Genomic DNA, 16,518 nt, shown 5'->3' with positions numbered 1-16,518 from the left:
AGTATCATGTCCAACATATATACATCTTGGTCTATCTTGGAATAATTCCTTATGAAACAAGAGATTTCTACTAGCCAGACAGAAAGTAAGTTTTCAGAGGTCTAGAAAGGATAGCATGTAGACAAGATTTTACTCCTAACTTTGTTTTCAGGGTTAGAGAGTTGATTTTCGATAGCCCCTAGACTCAAAAGAAATGTCCTTTTATCAAAACCATCTAAAAAACACAAAAAAAGAGAGAAAGGAAATTAGGGTTTTTTCTATATTCCAGAATCCCAAGAAAACCAACATCTACCCCCAAAAAAGTACAAAGAGGAAGATAGGGTTTCTATTTCACAAAATTGACAACACCCAAATGAGAAAGATTTGATTTTTTAAACAGAACACGGAATGAAAGTTTAAGCTTATCAAGATCTAAAATTATTACTGATACTGTAAACATCCTAAAAAACTTTAGAAAAGCATCAAATACCCTTTTGAGAACACGTTATCCTTCAGATGCTGAACACAAATTTATATGATTTTGAAGTCTTCAAATTCATCACCCGGAGTGAAAGAGGGAACTGAAGAAGGGAGAGAGGTTTTCTTCTTAAATTAAATTTAAAGAGGGAACTGAAGAAGGGGGAGAGGTTTTCTTCCTAAATTAAATTTACAGAAATGTAATATGGAGTGGGGTGAGTGGGGGAAATTAATAATGGAGGTTTCTTAGTTGTATGGTCTTGTCCGTACCAATTTATGTGACACGATTTAATTCGACATAAAAAAATTAAATGGAAATTGAAATGTGACATGTAATAGAAATTTTAGAGCTTCATGTGGTTATAAATTGTTTTATCAAAATTCAGAGTTAAAATATGTTATTTTTATTTTTATTTAGTTATTTACTAGTAAAACTATCCCCGCTTCGCGCGGGAATTAAATATTACAAAATTTATAAAGTATTACTTAAAGTATATCCAACATTATCACTAAAACACTATATTATCTTACGTGCAAAATTACGTAACAACAAACATTAATAATGTAAAGGAAAATGAAAATTATTACATCTTACCATTATCCTTAATAACATTAGCATAAATTAATGATTGTTAAAAGACATACAGGATTTATAACATAAGCAATGGTCTTAGTGAGTCATTCAACATGAGCAATGTATACAAATATTTAATTGTGAATGAGGAGGAGGACAAGGAGAAGGAGAAGAAACACGTACACAAATATTTAATTGTGAATGAGGAGGAGGAGGAGAAGGAGAAGGAAAAGAAATACTAAGAGGTGTAATATTTTCGTAGTTTTATATGAGAGGAAATCCCTCTATTTATAGACAACAAAGGGTAGTGTAAAAAAATTGTTATTGTGCTTCATCAGAAAGGTTTCAACTATTTGGAAAAGTTGCAACCCTTTGGAAAGCTCACAACCTTTCATAAAAGTTGCAACTTTTCATCAAAGTCGCAATTCTTCATCAAAGTCGCAACTTTTCATAAAAGACAGAACTTTTCATAATAGACGCAACTCTTCATTAAAGTTGCAACTTTTCATAAGAGTCACAACTTTTCATCAAAGTCACAACTCTTCATTAAAGTCATGACTTTTTATAAAAGTCTAACTTTTCACGAAATGAGAAGGCTAGTTTTGGTAATAAATTAAATTAAAAGGGAATCCTAATTTCTGGTGATGCCACGTAGGCGAGCTTAAGGTTTTCTTTTATATATATATATGATTTATCTCATTATAAGAAATCATAAATAAAAATTATAAATTTCAATAATTTGCACTTTCAAATTTTTTTTCTGAAGGTTTACAAACATGATTAATTTACAAAAATAAAAAAAGAATAATTTGAAGGATCAATGAGATCAAAATGATTGAACGAATTATCTATAATAGAGTGAACAATTAATATAGGACTACAAAAAGACTTTCTTTTCGAAGTAACCTAAAAACGTAAATATTACATAGCTTAAGAGAAAAAGAGAGTAAAAAAATGTGATTATTTAATTTAGTGAAATTGGCTGATATATTTAGTTACTGATAATTTACTTTGACTTGTTTACTTCTGTCCACTTAATTATTTTTTGCATGTGACATTTAATACCTCAAAATTGTTAAATTTGATTGTATAGGTCATGTAACATCTAGTAAATTGAAATAACTAAAAATAATCTAGGAAATCAAGGAATAATTGTTTTTGGAAATAAAAAGAGAATGTGGAAAATTTCAAAATTTTAAAAGTGAATTTTTGGCCATTTTTTAGACGGCCATAACTTTCATCTCAGGAGAAACTGATGTGAGTTATTTAAACAGTTGGAAATCCCATGCTAAGATCTTTCTAACGCTGCGGAGTTTGAGAAATTTTTCTATTGTACGAGTGAGATATGTCTTATGGATGTTAGTTTGTTGGATTAAGAAGAATCCAATCTGAATTTTAGTAAGGGTAAAGTAGTATTTTCAGCCTACAATTTCCTAATTTGTTCTAAGAGTTTATCACAGGAAAATTTAAGCCTTAAGTCATTTTTTAGAATATTGAATATGCTTAGGGCTTGGGAGAAAGGAGAATAGAAGAGGAAAAAGGAGAAAGAGAAGAAAGAACGCCAAGAATCGTTGCGGATTTCGTCGGAGGTGATCCCTTTAAGGTATGTCAGACCATTCTATGTAGGGTCCTTTCACCCACACCCCAATTTGATTCAATTCAGCAAGTTAGAGTTTAATGAATGATGAACAAGGAACTTCTTGATGAAAAAATATGAATTTCTTGTTGGTTGAATTGTAATTTATCTCTATTAGATTTTTTTGGGGTCTAATATATTGGGTAATGAGGTATTTAGTGATCCTAAGTGTTTGTGGTGGGATCCATGGAACTTTAGGAGGTTTAGAGGTGAAACATGGAAAAGAAAAGTCGGAGGTTCCCTCTGACAACCCCTGCGGAGCGTGCTTATCAGAGACCCTCATGGCAGTCTCTATACGACAGGTCCTGGCGTTCCGCACCAGCTAGAGCCCCTTAGATTAGAGTCTATAGGACAGGCTCTGGCGCTGCGCGCCTCTTTGAGCGCCAATATCACTTAGAGACCCTGTTCTTTCCCTATCTTTTCGAACTAGTTCTAAGTGATGTACCTATCATTACTAGTTGATTCCAACACTCTAAGTACATCTAAACATCATTAAATCATCCATAAACATGAGATCATGATCCTTGATCCATAATCTAATTCAAGGGAATCTAAGATCAAGGTCAAAGAAGTTAAGAGTCAAGTTTAAAAATTAACAAGTAAGTAAAGGCAAGTTTATAAAGTATTCAAAATTTCATAAACAATCACTTAAACTTTTTTTAAGGCTCAAGTTAAAGGTTGACCAAAGAGTAAAAAGTTGAGTTAAAGTTTCAAAAAGAGATAAGGGAACTAAGTATTCCCTAAGTGTTAAGTTCAAGGGAAGTAAAGTGTAAGAGTTGAGTTCATCTCTCAAAAAGTTATAAGGCAACACAATATTGCCAAAAGGTTTAAAAATGTTTTCACATTTAAGTTACAAGGAAACTAAGAGTTCCAAAATAGTTTTGAGTAAGAAAAGGGGAACACTAATTCAAAGACGAATTTTTAAGGCTAAAAAGGGTTGAGCAAATTATCTCAACCCAAAGGAAGGAAGTTATGTTAAAAGCATGAGCAAAAGTATATTTATGGAGTGGTATTGAGCACTGATGTGCAGATGAGAGTTCATATTAACTCAAGTCTCCATTAAACCATGTAGCGATTGTGGGTATTAACAGGTCATACTTTCTAGATGATCAGGTTAGTTAAGCTAGTGGATCCACTAAGTTAAGTAAGGTTCTATACCAATTGTAAGGTGTAGGATGGTCCTCGACAGTGTGAGGTAAAATTTTTGTATTATCACTTAGGCTCAAATGATGGTTGTCGATTAGAGAAACTCCCACAGAAAATTATATTACTTTCATATATAAGTAAAGTTGAGTTTATTATTGTTTTAACATTACTAAACTAAGTGTTCTATAAAGTTTACACTATTTTTGACTCTAATTTAATCTAGTTCTCTAAAAATTGACCTTACAGAGATCAATCGCAGAAAAAGCTCATTACGATTTTGAAGAACGTGAGTTTCATTCCTCTTTTCTGCTGTTTTTTCTGTAAATTTAAATGGAAAAGTTGAAACGTTAATTGAATATTTAGTTGGAGTTGCAGATTCTAGGGGAAAAGTGTTTGGTGATTGATCTTATGCTTTGAGGTTCACTCTCGCTTATTGTACAGATCTCACTCCTCACGGTAATTCTATCTCTTGATTTTATAATGAATTATTTACTTTACTAAGTTTGAGTTGAAATTTTTGAGTTTCCGCACATCCTTTTTGGGGTTATTTTAATTTTCTGTTGGGTTGAATATTTCCTTTTTTTTTACTTTTTGAAAATTGAGTAACGAAATCTTTAGTTTTTTAAGAAGGGAACTTCTTTTGTTGTAGGAGAACACCTCAAAATCAACACATTTTGTAAACTCAGTACAATGCTTTGTTGTATTTTTTTGATATTTTAGTACTCTGTCTGTCTCTAGAACAATGGGGGTTAGGTCAAATCATAATTTATGCCTTGTCAAATATTGAATGTTGTAAAAAAAAGAATTCCAATAGTGTTCCTAGTTTATTGAGTTAAAATATATTCATTTAATTAATTTTTATAGTCCGAGTCAACTTGCATGCCTTGACTAATCCACGGGTACATATTCTCTCCCACTAGCACATATATCTGGTAACATTGCCTTTCCAAAGCCTAGACGAGTGGAGATATATCTCCTTTATTTTAATTTTTTGCATCTATGGGAAATAACCTCTTGGGTAAATGCAGGTCGTCTTTTGTCTTACCTTTCCATATCCTACACATAGCAGAATCTAAAGTGCAGCAGCATTGCCCTTTGTGTTTTGGGTTATAACTAAGACGATGAATTGATGCTAGAGAAAGAGTGTTGTACGAATTGTAAAATTCATCACTTCACTAAGGAAAAGAGTTCAATGATTTTTCTGTGATGGTGTAAAACATGGTGATTCCATGAACAAGCTTCTTTTTCACACTTTTTTCTTTTCGGTGTTTTTCACACCTATAAACAAGTGCATGGGGCTGAATTGCGGTATCTTAATGTGGAACAAATTCAAACTGATTGCACAAAAGTAGTCGATCTAGTTCGATACTCGCTTTACTTGATGAAGTTCATTTGCTCACACACCCATAATGATATTTCTAAAAGGATTAAAAGGAAGTATTTTGTTTATTTCTCCCTCATCGAGCAGTTGTATGTGAGAGGGATGGCCTTTTTGTTAACATCCAAGATAAACTTCTTATGGATTTAGTTTGGTATGCATTTCTTATTAATAATTGTATGCAATCCTGACAGATACTCGAGTATCCCCTTTATCTTATTCCGATAGATGAGGATGTATTATCCTTTGAACTTGATGTTTCTTATAAAGTACGTCTGTTTCTCACAGTTTGTTCCAAAAAAAGTTATTTTACCATTTTTAAAGATTAGCATATGTAAAAATAGTCAATATATATACAAAGAAAAACCTTAGTGACGCCTACATGGCACAACCATTATCCAAAAAACCCTTTTAATTTAATATATTCCCAAGTATACCCTTCCCTTTAAGAACTCCGACATTAAACAACACTTCAACCCAAACAACACAAACACTCTGGCAATTTTTCGGCCCCAACAATCAAACTGTCTCAAAAGCGACACAACTTATATGCGGAACGATACCTTTTAACAATTGGAAACAACCAATATTTACTCCCCTCTCCAAAAGGTACTGCATCATTCATATTCAATTTATACAGAATTGTGAATTTACATTTTTCAAACTTTGATTTATATTCAATTTATACAACATTTTGAATTTGCTTATTTCAAACTTTCTTGCACATTTACTTCTAACATGGAACTTTGATGCACACGAAAATCTAGAATAATCAAATTAACAAGTTCCAAGATAAGTTGAGCAAAGGTTGTGAAATCATAATCATAAACTTCAAAGATTCAGAAATAACTGGTTAATAAATATCAGTGCATTCAAACTTTAAAATATCATTCTTTCGGATAACTGCCATACAAAAACTACAGGATGATATTGTTCAAATCCCTGCAAATTGTATCCAATCAGTGATGATTCTCTCCCGGGACAACAACATCATTGTCCAATCAGGCACATCAATCATCGTCATTTATGTTACACACGGTCTCCAATGTATACAATAAATAATTTTCCTCCTTAATTGTAGATGTGTTTGGATGCTTATATGGAATCGGTGATCTAGAGAGTATGAGTTGAAAGTGGAAGAAACGACATACACATACTTACTGATTCGTAATATTCTTATCTCATCTACATTACATTCAAATTAATTCATCCCAAAGAGGCAACATGTAGTTCTCTTGTAGTGAGGAAATGACTATCAAAGCAAGAATAACTTTGTGGGAGGATCAAGGGAAAATATTTTACCCCTACGTATATCCCATCCACTTCAGACCATACATTGTGATCTTTAATGCTACAACTCTAAAGAATTCAGAGGTAATTATTTCTTCTCAACATACTGGAAACTTTTAACAGTCACTTATATAGGACATTCTGACAAATAAGTTTAGTTTTTGAATAATAGGTGAACTACCTTTTGCCACAACCGCAGCAAGAAAAATTTATGTTATTTAAAAATGGACAATATCACTTCATTGCTTCATAAGTTCTCAAAGAAGTCAGTTGATGTCCATATTTTTGACATTGCAAATCAAGCAAAATTTCCATTGCAGAAGTTATGTTTGAAAATCGGATGACTATTGTAGGGTTAGTAGATTCTAACTAGAGTACCGACATAGAGGTAAGTACTATAATAAACCCTTCGCACCAAAAGCGCAAGTCATTGAATCAACATGCTACTGTAATATATATATACATATATATATATATATATATATATGTNATATATATATATATATATTTAATGTATATATATATATATGTGTGTGTGTGTATATATATATATATTTATATATATATATATATATATATATGCGTGTGTGTGTGTGTGTACACACACCCCTTCATTTTTACATATGGTAGGTAAGTTAACAAGTAGCATTGTAGCCACAGCTTACATTAAAAGGAACAGTAACGATGTCTTATGCATAGACAGATTTAAGATACACATTACGGTCAAGGAAATGGTGGGAAGACTGCTTTGATCCTGTTTTATGGGGTTGCAAAGAAACAATTATTTATACTTTTGATCACAAGTTGGTTAACCGATAGTCCAAACGTGAGACTGATGTACCGTCCCAGATTTGCATTCAATGCAGGATGGACTTGGTCTTCAAACTGATATTGAGAAATTTCAATTTGAATGAGGGGTCCGAAAATTACACAAGCACACAAGTTTATGTGCTTATGAAGAATTTGAATTCAGCACCCCATAAGCAAAGACAAAAAGGTAAAATGCTACAGAGTTATTATGCTTCTAATACATTTTCTCTTGATAGGTACATCATTCATTTTCTGGACAATTCATCATTAATTATTTTTACATACAGGGAAAAGAAAAGTGGAAGATTCACCTGAACCAATAGACTATGAGGGAGGATAAAACACAAAATACTCAAAAGAAATTCCTAATGGATGGGAGGCTTCCATTTAAAGCAGAAGAGTTTATTCACGAAAGTCTAAGAATAGAAAAAACATATTCATAGACGACAACGGATAGAGTGACGATGACACCATAAAAAGGGCAAGGTAGAGATTTTTTCTATGATAGGGACCTTAATATTATTAGTTTGATCAAGTAGTGTCTATTTGTTAGTTGCAAAAGTTTACATGTCCAACAATGGCTAATTGGTATATCATATGGTGTTGATGTCTGTTATGGTAGGGAAGTATTGCTTGAATAACTCCTTCAAGCAATGGCATTTTAAAGCTCCAGAACAACAAACCTATTACACTACGGCATTACATAGGTGTAACTGAAAATGTGATTTTTTAACACTTATTTAACTACATTAAAACTCCAAAAAAAAAGATTCAACCAAATTTGAAAATCACGGTGCCGCGTGAAGCACAGACAATTTTTCTACACTCATCTGCTGTAAAAGAGCAAATTGATATTAATTTGTGACAATACATTGTCTGTGCTTTGTGCGGCACTGTGATTTTCAAATTTGGTTGAATCTTCTTTTTAGTTTTAGTGTAGTTAAAAAAGTGTTAAAAAATGACATTTGAAAATCACGGTGTGCACCATACATTGTCACAAATTAATATCAATTTGCTCTTTTACAGCAGATGAGTGTGCCTGATATAAATACTGCCATACTTTTGGGAGGTAGCATGCCTTCTTTCTTTCACTCAGCCCTTCCCTTTCTCCTCTCTCATTATATTTCACATAATGTAGTACTAAAACACATAAGATTGTTGTGTGACCTCATGGGTTATTTGGTGAAGATGAGACAAAAAATTTTATTATGTTGAAGGTTCATGCTAGTTTATCATATTATGTTTTGAATTGTTGTTGCTTCCCTTTATATAGGTAGTTGTCATTCTATTGTGTAAGATATGTGCCTAGGTGTGTGTGAGAGAGAGTGTGTGTTTTTACAGAAAACAAAGGTGAGAGAATATGCTGGAAATATGATGTTCATCTTATTATACTCTTCCAACCTGTTCTTTAATTAATTGCCTTGTATTCAAAGAGTTAATAGTTCCGTAGGTCTAATATTGCTACTTGGTATAGTTTTATTCCATGTATCTTTTCCATATGATCAATTATGTTCTCTACTGCTCTGGTTTCATTCGTAATTCTTCAACCTTAATGGTTGTGGAAATACTATAGTTACTTGGTTTGGTTAGTGTGTCTTGAGTTGTGTGGAGCAATATTTGTGTTTCCTTTATATTCATTTATCACTATTGCTTAAAGACTTTCCTGGTATTGTGCCGGTGTATATGATCACTCCAATGTGTTCACAGTTTACATATGAAGGGCTATTGGATGAGGTAATATTGGTACTTCTTAAAATTGCGATGGATCTGTGTTGTTAGAATAATGTCTAGGCAGCTGTTTATGGTTGTATAATGTTTCTGCAGCTTCTAGATCAATAAACAAACAATATATGTTGTGAATATTAAAAAACCTGTCTCTAATAGGCTTCTTCCAGTTTCTTGGTATCAGTAATGGTTCTGTGGAAGTAGATTCATGTATTATGGGTGTTCAACAAGAAGGCAAAAAAATAAAGGTTCCCCTAAAATCAAGTTGTCGTCCATGTTGATTTATTTTCTCTTTTTATTTTTTTAACAACAGTCTAGGTGACTTCAGCATACATATGAATCTTCCATGTCCTATCATAAGATTCAATTACTCATGAACTTTGCTTAGTTTTCTATTTGTTTAAATGTCATTTGCAGTGTGATTGCAGGTTATACGTCAAAAAGGAACTTCCATGAAGCAAGATTACACAGAAATGCAGACCATGGTTAGTCAATAATCATAGATGTGCATGTTTTAGCTTTGGTAGTTCAATAATTGACTTCTGTGTTAAATTTTATTTTATATGCAAAACCAAACTGTTTCCAAATTGAAGGAATATGTCAATGAGCTTAACTAAATGCCAAAAATGGCAGTAAGAGTTATTGCTAATGTTTGATTCTATAACGATCATAATGGTTTTGACAATGTTATGACATTATTGTCTTTCTGTTCCAGAGACACATAAATCTGGGTCAGCATTTAACTACGTTTACATCCAAACATTTATTCCTTTGCCAAATTGATATGGAGAAAACTCTTGTCGAGGCTAAAAGCTATTATATGTTAGTAAAATGAAACTTTTCATTGCAATGACCTATGACTTTGGTAGTTTTAGAGCATATCCACCTTTCAGCTCTCTCTTAAATATTCAACAGTACTTAGAAGTCTCTGTTGCACCAAGTGCTTGGCGTCAAATGTTGGAGAACTGTAAATTCAAGTCCACCTTTTGTTGGCATGAAAAATCCTTTGCATGCATGATATGCTGCCATGTAGTATTTTATTGTGTTTGAGCAAGGGTGTGCTCCATTTCTCCTTTCTCCATTTTTTTCTTTTTATTATGTGGTAAAGAAACATGATTATTACTCAATTAGTAGGAAAACAAGCATATACAGCTGCAGATCACTCTTGGCCACTCCACATCGTACCAACTTTGAGAGAAAATGATGAATTTTTCTCAACAAATGCTACTCTTAGCACGTAGAGAAAAATGCCTGCAATATTATACAGTCATGTTTTGCACTGTAATCTACAGCTGTATTGCCATCTATAGAATTCATGAGAAATATATTGTTACTATTGAATTCATTGTAATATTTATTTTATTGTCTCCTTGATTTTCAAGAATTGATTGTCCATTAGAGGAAAGCATGATCAGAAAAAAGTGATATATATCATGAGCTGGAAGTGCAAGAGAGGGGAAGGGGTCAGGCTTTAGCCTTTTCCTTTTCTTCCAAGGTGAATGTTTTCATGTTCTATCTGCTAACTCTTTCCTCACTAGGTAAATGCAGATTCTTTGTGTACATACGCAAGAACCACTAATTAATGTTCTACGTCTTCTCATCTTGTTCTCAATAACAAATTAAGGGTTGGCGAAGAAGAATTTTGAATATTTGAGGAAAGTATAGCCTTTTGTTCTATTCTTTGACATGGATTCCATGCTTTTAGTATCACCATATGAACCTAAAATGACATATTGAACTTCTGCAGTTTTTGATAGACGAGAACTAGTTGACAGCTAGGTAATTTGGAACAGAGTGACGAACAAAAATTTGATGAGGCTTTAAATCGTTTGAGAATAATCTTACTAAATCAGATGGACAAACCAACCCCCTAGGTATGGAATTCATTGAGCAACTTATTACCCAAAATGAGAATGATGATCTCACAAAAAATCTTGATGAAGAGGAAGCTGATAATACAGTTCTTCGAATGGATCCTAATAGTTAGCCTTGTCTTGATGGATTTGGGGGAATTTTCTTTCGAACATGTTAATGAGGATTTTCACTAATTTGAGGCTCTTTTCTTAGTGATATTGGCTTGCTTTAGTTTAAAGTTGGTTCTTTTAATGTGGTTTTCAATTGTTTGGAGGAAAATGAATGTAGAGTTAATTTAGAAGAAATTTGAAGAAAACAAGTGAAATCTAGGTAAAAAGGTAAATAGGAAGAAAGAAGAACTGACACAAACTTAGAGTAGAGAGAATATTATGGTTTATATTTTTGGGTAAAGATTTTTAAGGTAAGTTGCCTGAAAATTCATATTTGGTCTTGAGGATTGGGTTCCGAATAGTAAAATCTCTTGTTCTCTTCTCCATTCCTAGTTATATATTGTTAGAATTATAGGTGTAATTGTGTATATGAAACTGAGGTTCTGTTCTAGAAACAGACAAAACTATTTGGGAGATTAGTGTTAATTTATAATGATCAAGACTATCTATGATTAGTTTAGGTTTTGAATTGCAATGGATTATGGAGAGTGGATTAAATTCCTAAATTTTTAATTCCCATGTATACTTTGTTTGATTGTATCATTGCCCAAATCCATCATTTTGTTACCAAAATCACGTCTTTCCAATTGCCGACAAATTGTTTCTTGTGGGATTCGACCCTGATGCTTCTTGGGTATTTTCGTTGCTAACAACCTCTTACTCTTTTAACTTATTTTGAGGTTAATTTGAGTGTTATAACCGGTTGGAGCGTTATATAAAGGAAGTGGTTGATTTTGTTCGATGTTTTTTCAATGTGGCTGAGTTGACTAAGTTGTATTCTACTTCATGTCTAATTCTTATTCATAATGTTAATAATCCTGATTCATTTTCTGATATAGGGCCTATTGACCTTAGTAACTTTACTAATAAGATTATTTCCAGTATCGTAAATGATGTACTGGACCACATTCTTCCTATGATTATTTTTGAAAACCAATCTGGTTTTGTACATTGTGCTTTGATTACTGAAAATATTCTTTTACCGCAAGAAATTAATCATGGTATTAAAAGAAGAATGACATAGGCAATGTGTTCATTGAACGGGATATGTCAAAAGCATATGATATGACTGAGTTAATTGTCAATTTCTTTTTGATATTTTAAGAAAAATTGTTTTTTCTAAAAGATAGTTTAGTCTTATGAGGAGATCCATTAGTAATATATTGTACTCTTGTCCTTGTTAATGGATGTAGAAAACGTTTTTTCATTAATAAAGCTAACCTTTTTTCTAAAATGTTAAACCATTTGAATAGTAATCAACTTTTTAATTGTTTTATAATCATAAGACAAGATCCTCAAGATAATTATTTATCTTATGTTTATGATATTATCCTATTTTTCTTCAGGTTGTGGCCCGAAGATTAACGAGGAAAAAAGTTGTTTCTTGATTATTGCAAGGAATCTTATGGATGATATAGATACAATAAAAGGGATTATTAATTATACACATAAGCATTTTCTTATAATATATGTGGGTTTCCACTTCAACATCGGAAAAACATTGATTTCTAGTTTCACTGATATGGTATCTAAAATTATCAAAGGAACTACAAGATGGACAAAAAGCTCCTCTCCGTTGGGGGATGAACATTTTCGATTAAGCATGTCTTACAATATCAATCCTTAAACAGGTTGAAAGACAACTGAGTAGATTCTATTGGAGAACTGGTGATGTGGAAGAAAGATACTACTGGTATTCATGGAAATATTTACGTTTTCTGATTGATTAAGGTGGTGGTGGGTTAAAGACTATGATGGAGAGGTACGAGCAATTTACGAGAGGTCATACCAGCCTATTTTGGAGCCAAATTTTTAGTGGAAAATGGGTATTCACACTTTATTATAGAATGTGATTTCCTTGTTATTGCCAATATGATTAAGGATTAATCTCAAATGGCCTGGATACTGAGGGATACTATTGGTCGACATTGCTTCATAGAGGGGAATCAAATGGTAGATGTACTAGCTAAATTTATTTATATAGAAAGTACGTCTTGATTTTTTATCCTAAATATTTGCCAAAAGATGCATCTGGTATGTACACCATTGATATCATTGTGATGCCCTGCTTAAGACATGAAAAAAAAAGATTCTGAGTCACTATCAATGATCTGTCTTTCTTAAGTTTTTGTTGTATATGAGCTTTTTTCAAGGCTGTATATTAATGCTTATTAACAGAGGTTCAGGATATCAGCCCCCAATGTTTGTTTTATGTATAGATCTTTGAAGAAATAAGTGGTTTTAACCACCGTGGGCGTAATCATTTATCTTAAAAAAGTCCACTTGATTCTCCATGAAATGATAGACTTTATATTTTTTGACTTTTATGAATCCTCCACGAGCTAAGAGATAAGGTTCCTTGATTGTATTAATAATAGAAAAAACAGTAAATGCTTAAAGTAAAGAGAACAAATGCTTATGTGAAAACCTCCTTGATTAAAAGAGAAAAGTCACGCCATGCCACACGAGACTTCTCAAGATCCAATAAATTCAAGCAAAACTTATGAGTCATGCTGTGATAATAACCACATTTTAACACATGATTAAAGACATGATGAGAGATAGATTTAATTAAGAGAGAAAAACGTCCCGATTTTGACTCTCAGTTAGGTATTTTTAATGATTAGGAACAGTGTCTCTTTTAATCATATTTAGAGAGTACATATCAGTGTTACAAAAATGGTGCCGCGACCGGATACCGGTGGTTGAGAATTCATTTGAGAAATTAGGTTGTTAATTTTCTTAGTTGTAGTAAATTGTTGTTTTGGGTTGTTCTTGGTTGAGTTGCAGGTCTAATACAATGAGTGACCATGATAATGAAAATGATAGTCACTACAGTCAAAATGACATGGGTGATTTGAAAGATATGCACGTCAATATTGTTCAAACTACAGGAGTCATACGGATACCTCCCATAACCGGGAGGACGGTGTTTCATGTAACTATATTGTAACTACAATTGATCCAACTAAGAGGAATGTTTGGAAGGTTTAACTTATGAGGACCTCCAAGAAAACCTTTTATATTTTGTGGAGGTGTGTACACCTTTTGTGTTGTAAAACATCTCACATGCGTCCACGAGGTTGAGGTTATTCCCGTTCTCTATGATGAGTGATGATACAAAATTATTGTTGGAATTGCCAAATGACTCTATATAACTTCTTGGTCCCATAACAAAAAAAATTATACCTACATAGTGCGATTGTCACATCCAGGGAGAACCCCCAGACTTAAACGATGTCTTCGTCCTCGGAGAGGACTAAGACTAGCCTTTTAGCATTCATCATTACAATAATAGGTAAAAAATGCAGAAAATTTAAAACTTTTCATCTACACTACTTCATGAGGTTTACTTTGACCTCTCGCATACACATAATATATTCATATCGAGTATACATAGACCCTTCGTATAAGTAGATTATATAGTCTTCTACTTTTATGGTACACAGATATATAAGATACAATAAAGTCTTAAAATGGATGTCTCATATCATAACCATCTAAACAATAGTATAAAATTGGGCATAGACAATATATAAACAATATAAAAGCCACATATAGGTTATATAATCATAGTTCTCAATTTAACGACAATGAACAAAATGTCTTTAAGACTAATCAACATCCTATGCTAGAAAATGGCATTGTGCTCCAAGTAGTGAGGACCTACCCAACTTGGAGAATGAGGATCCAAGTCTTATTCAATGGCCTCAACCTCGTCAACGACCGGAACCTAATATATTTGGAAAAAGGATAAAATAGGGGTTAGCACATAACTTGTACTAGGTATGGAAACGGTGCACACACAAAATAGAAATCAGTCTAGAAAAGGGACAATTTATTGAAAACATGCAAGTTACTATAAAAATCCCATTTACGCACTTTAAGCAAATAGCTTAACCATTAAAACACATAATCATCAAGGCAATGGCATATTCCACACAAGGCCAACAATACTAAGTTAAGTCAACATATTTATAGCCAAATACCTTAAATCATCATATTATAACCACAAGGCAATATACAAGAACTTCATAACATTTTAACACATGCTAGACCCTTACCCACAACCCATTATCAAGTCTACAAGTCCAATGACCAATCAAAGCCCAATAACCTCACTCAATCAAGTAAACCAAATATAGGACCACAAGAATTTCATAACTTCAAATATTATAACATCAAGAGTAACCATCATCATATTTCAGCAATATAGACCGATAACATGCTCAAAAGAAACTAACATCATATAGAGTGAATAACATGTAAAGTCAACATTTACGTAATATATACATTAGAGAAAACAATAACCACCTACTAAGGCTTCCCTCAAGGTAAACTAATGTAAGGCATAGGTAGAGCTACATACCCCTACCTAGGCTAAGTCAATCCTCTTAAGTCACTCTAGTTAGTGCTTACTTCATTACTTCATTTTACTTTTGGGAACACTTGCGCTAACCGACATAGATTATAAGAGCTAAGAGTGGAATCGGGTGTTGTAAAACCGTACACCGATGGAAGGTGGTCTATTTGCCAAAGTAGTACCAAATATGAACATAGCATCTAGGTTGATACAACTAGCTAGCAATCCTACGGAGGCAACATAGTTTATGTAAATTGGAGGCCTTTATTGGAAATATCACTCTATGCCCTTTTTGGGACATGATGCTATCCACTATGGTGAACCATACCTCCCCACCTAGGGAAGGTTCCACCCCTCATATTCAATCTCACTCGTTGTTAAGGTACAGTCCCTTTATAAAATGTCTTTAAGTCATTCATTTTTATCAAAGCTTAGTTTAGGTCATAGGGTCTACCCCTTATATAATCATCATCATAGATCAATAGGAATTGCATGAGTATTGTACTTTAATTTCAATTCACAAATGTGAGGTTACCACATTTATATATTCACATTATAATAAGGCACATAGGTAAGTCATCACCATGCTTATATCATTACATCTTAGCCAACAACTCGCAAGTCATAATTCAAGACATTCCAATTAAACATCATACCAACCCTAGTCAATCTTATCATAAGGTATAATTCAATATAACTTCATCACTGAACACAAGTAGTCATAATTGAAGTTAAGGATTGAGATCCCAACACTTACCCTATTGTCCTTGACAAGCTATCATCAAGGTTTTACCATCAACCATCCAACCCAACCCAATAGTAATCAACACAATAATGAAGTCAATTGAATCACTACAAAACAATTCATCACTAGTTCATAGCCTAGGGTTAGGGATTTGGGTAAAATTCATGATCTACTTCACAACTTAGATTAATTCATGAAGAACTAGCATAATTAAATCTTAATACATCAAAATATAATCGTAATCAACTAAATAAATCATAAACAAAGAAATTTAGAATATCAAATTCGTAATAGGAGAAAACCCACTTGAAACTCATCTTTTTGAAATCAATTTGGAGGAACCCTTTGGTGAAATGAATCCCATACCTTGT

At 32.8% G+C, this 16,518-nt stretch overlaps 2 pseudogenes; both read left to right on the top strand.

Moving 5' to 3' along the window:
* Nucleotides 1-2,882: 2,882 nt before the first annotated feature.
* LOC114073917 lies at nt 2,883-7,394 on the top strand (annotated as a pseudogene).
* Nucleotides 7,395-8,319: 925 nt separating this feature from the next.
* LOC107017649 lies at nt 8,320-13,992 on the top strand (annotated as a pseudogene).
* The last annotated feature ends 2,526 nt before the right edge of the window (nt 13,993-16,518 follow it).

This window comes from Solanum pennellii, chromosome 1 (assembly GCF_001406875.1).
Source record: "Solanum pennellii chromosome 1, SPENNV200".
Lineage (NCBI taxonomy): Eukaryota > Viridiplantae > Streptophyta > Magnoliopsida > Solanales > Solanaceae > Solanum > Solanum pennellii.
Note: the sequence above shows the minus strand (reverse complement) of the source record. Positions and strands in the feature narration are given on the sequence as shown.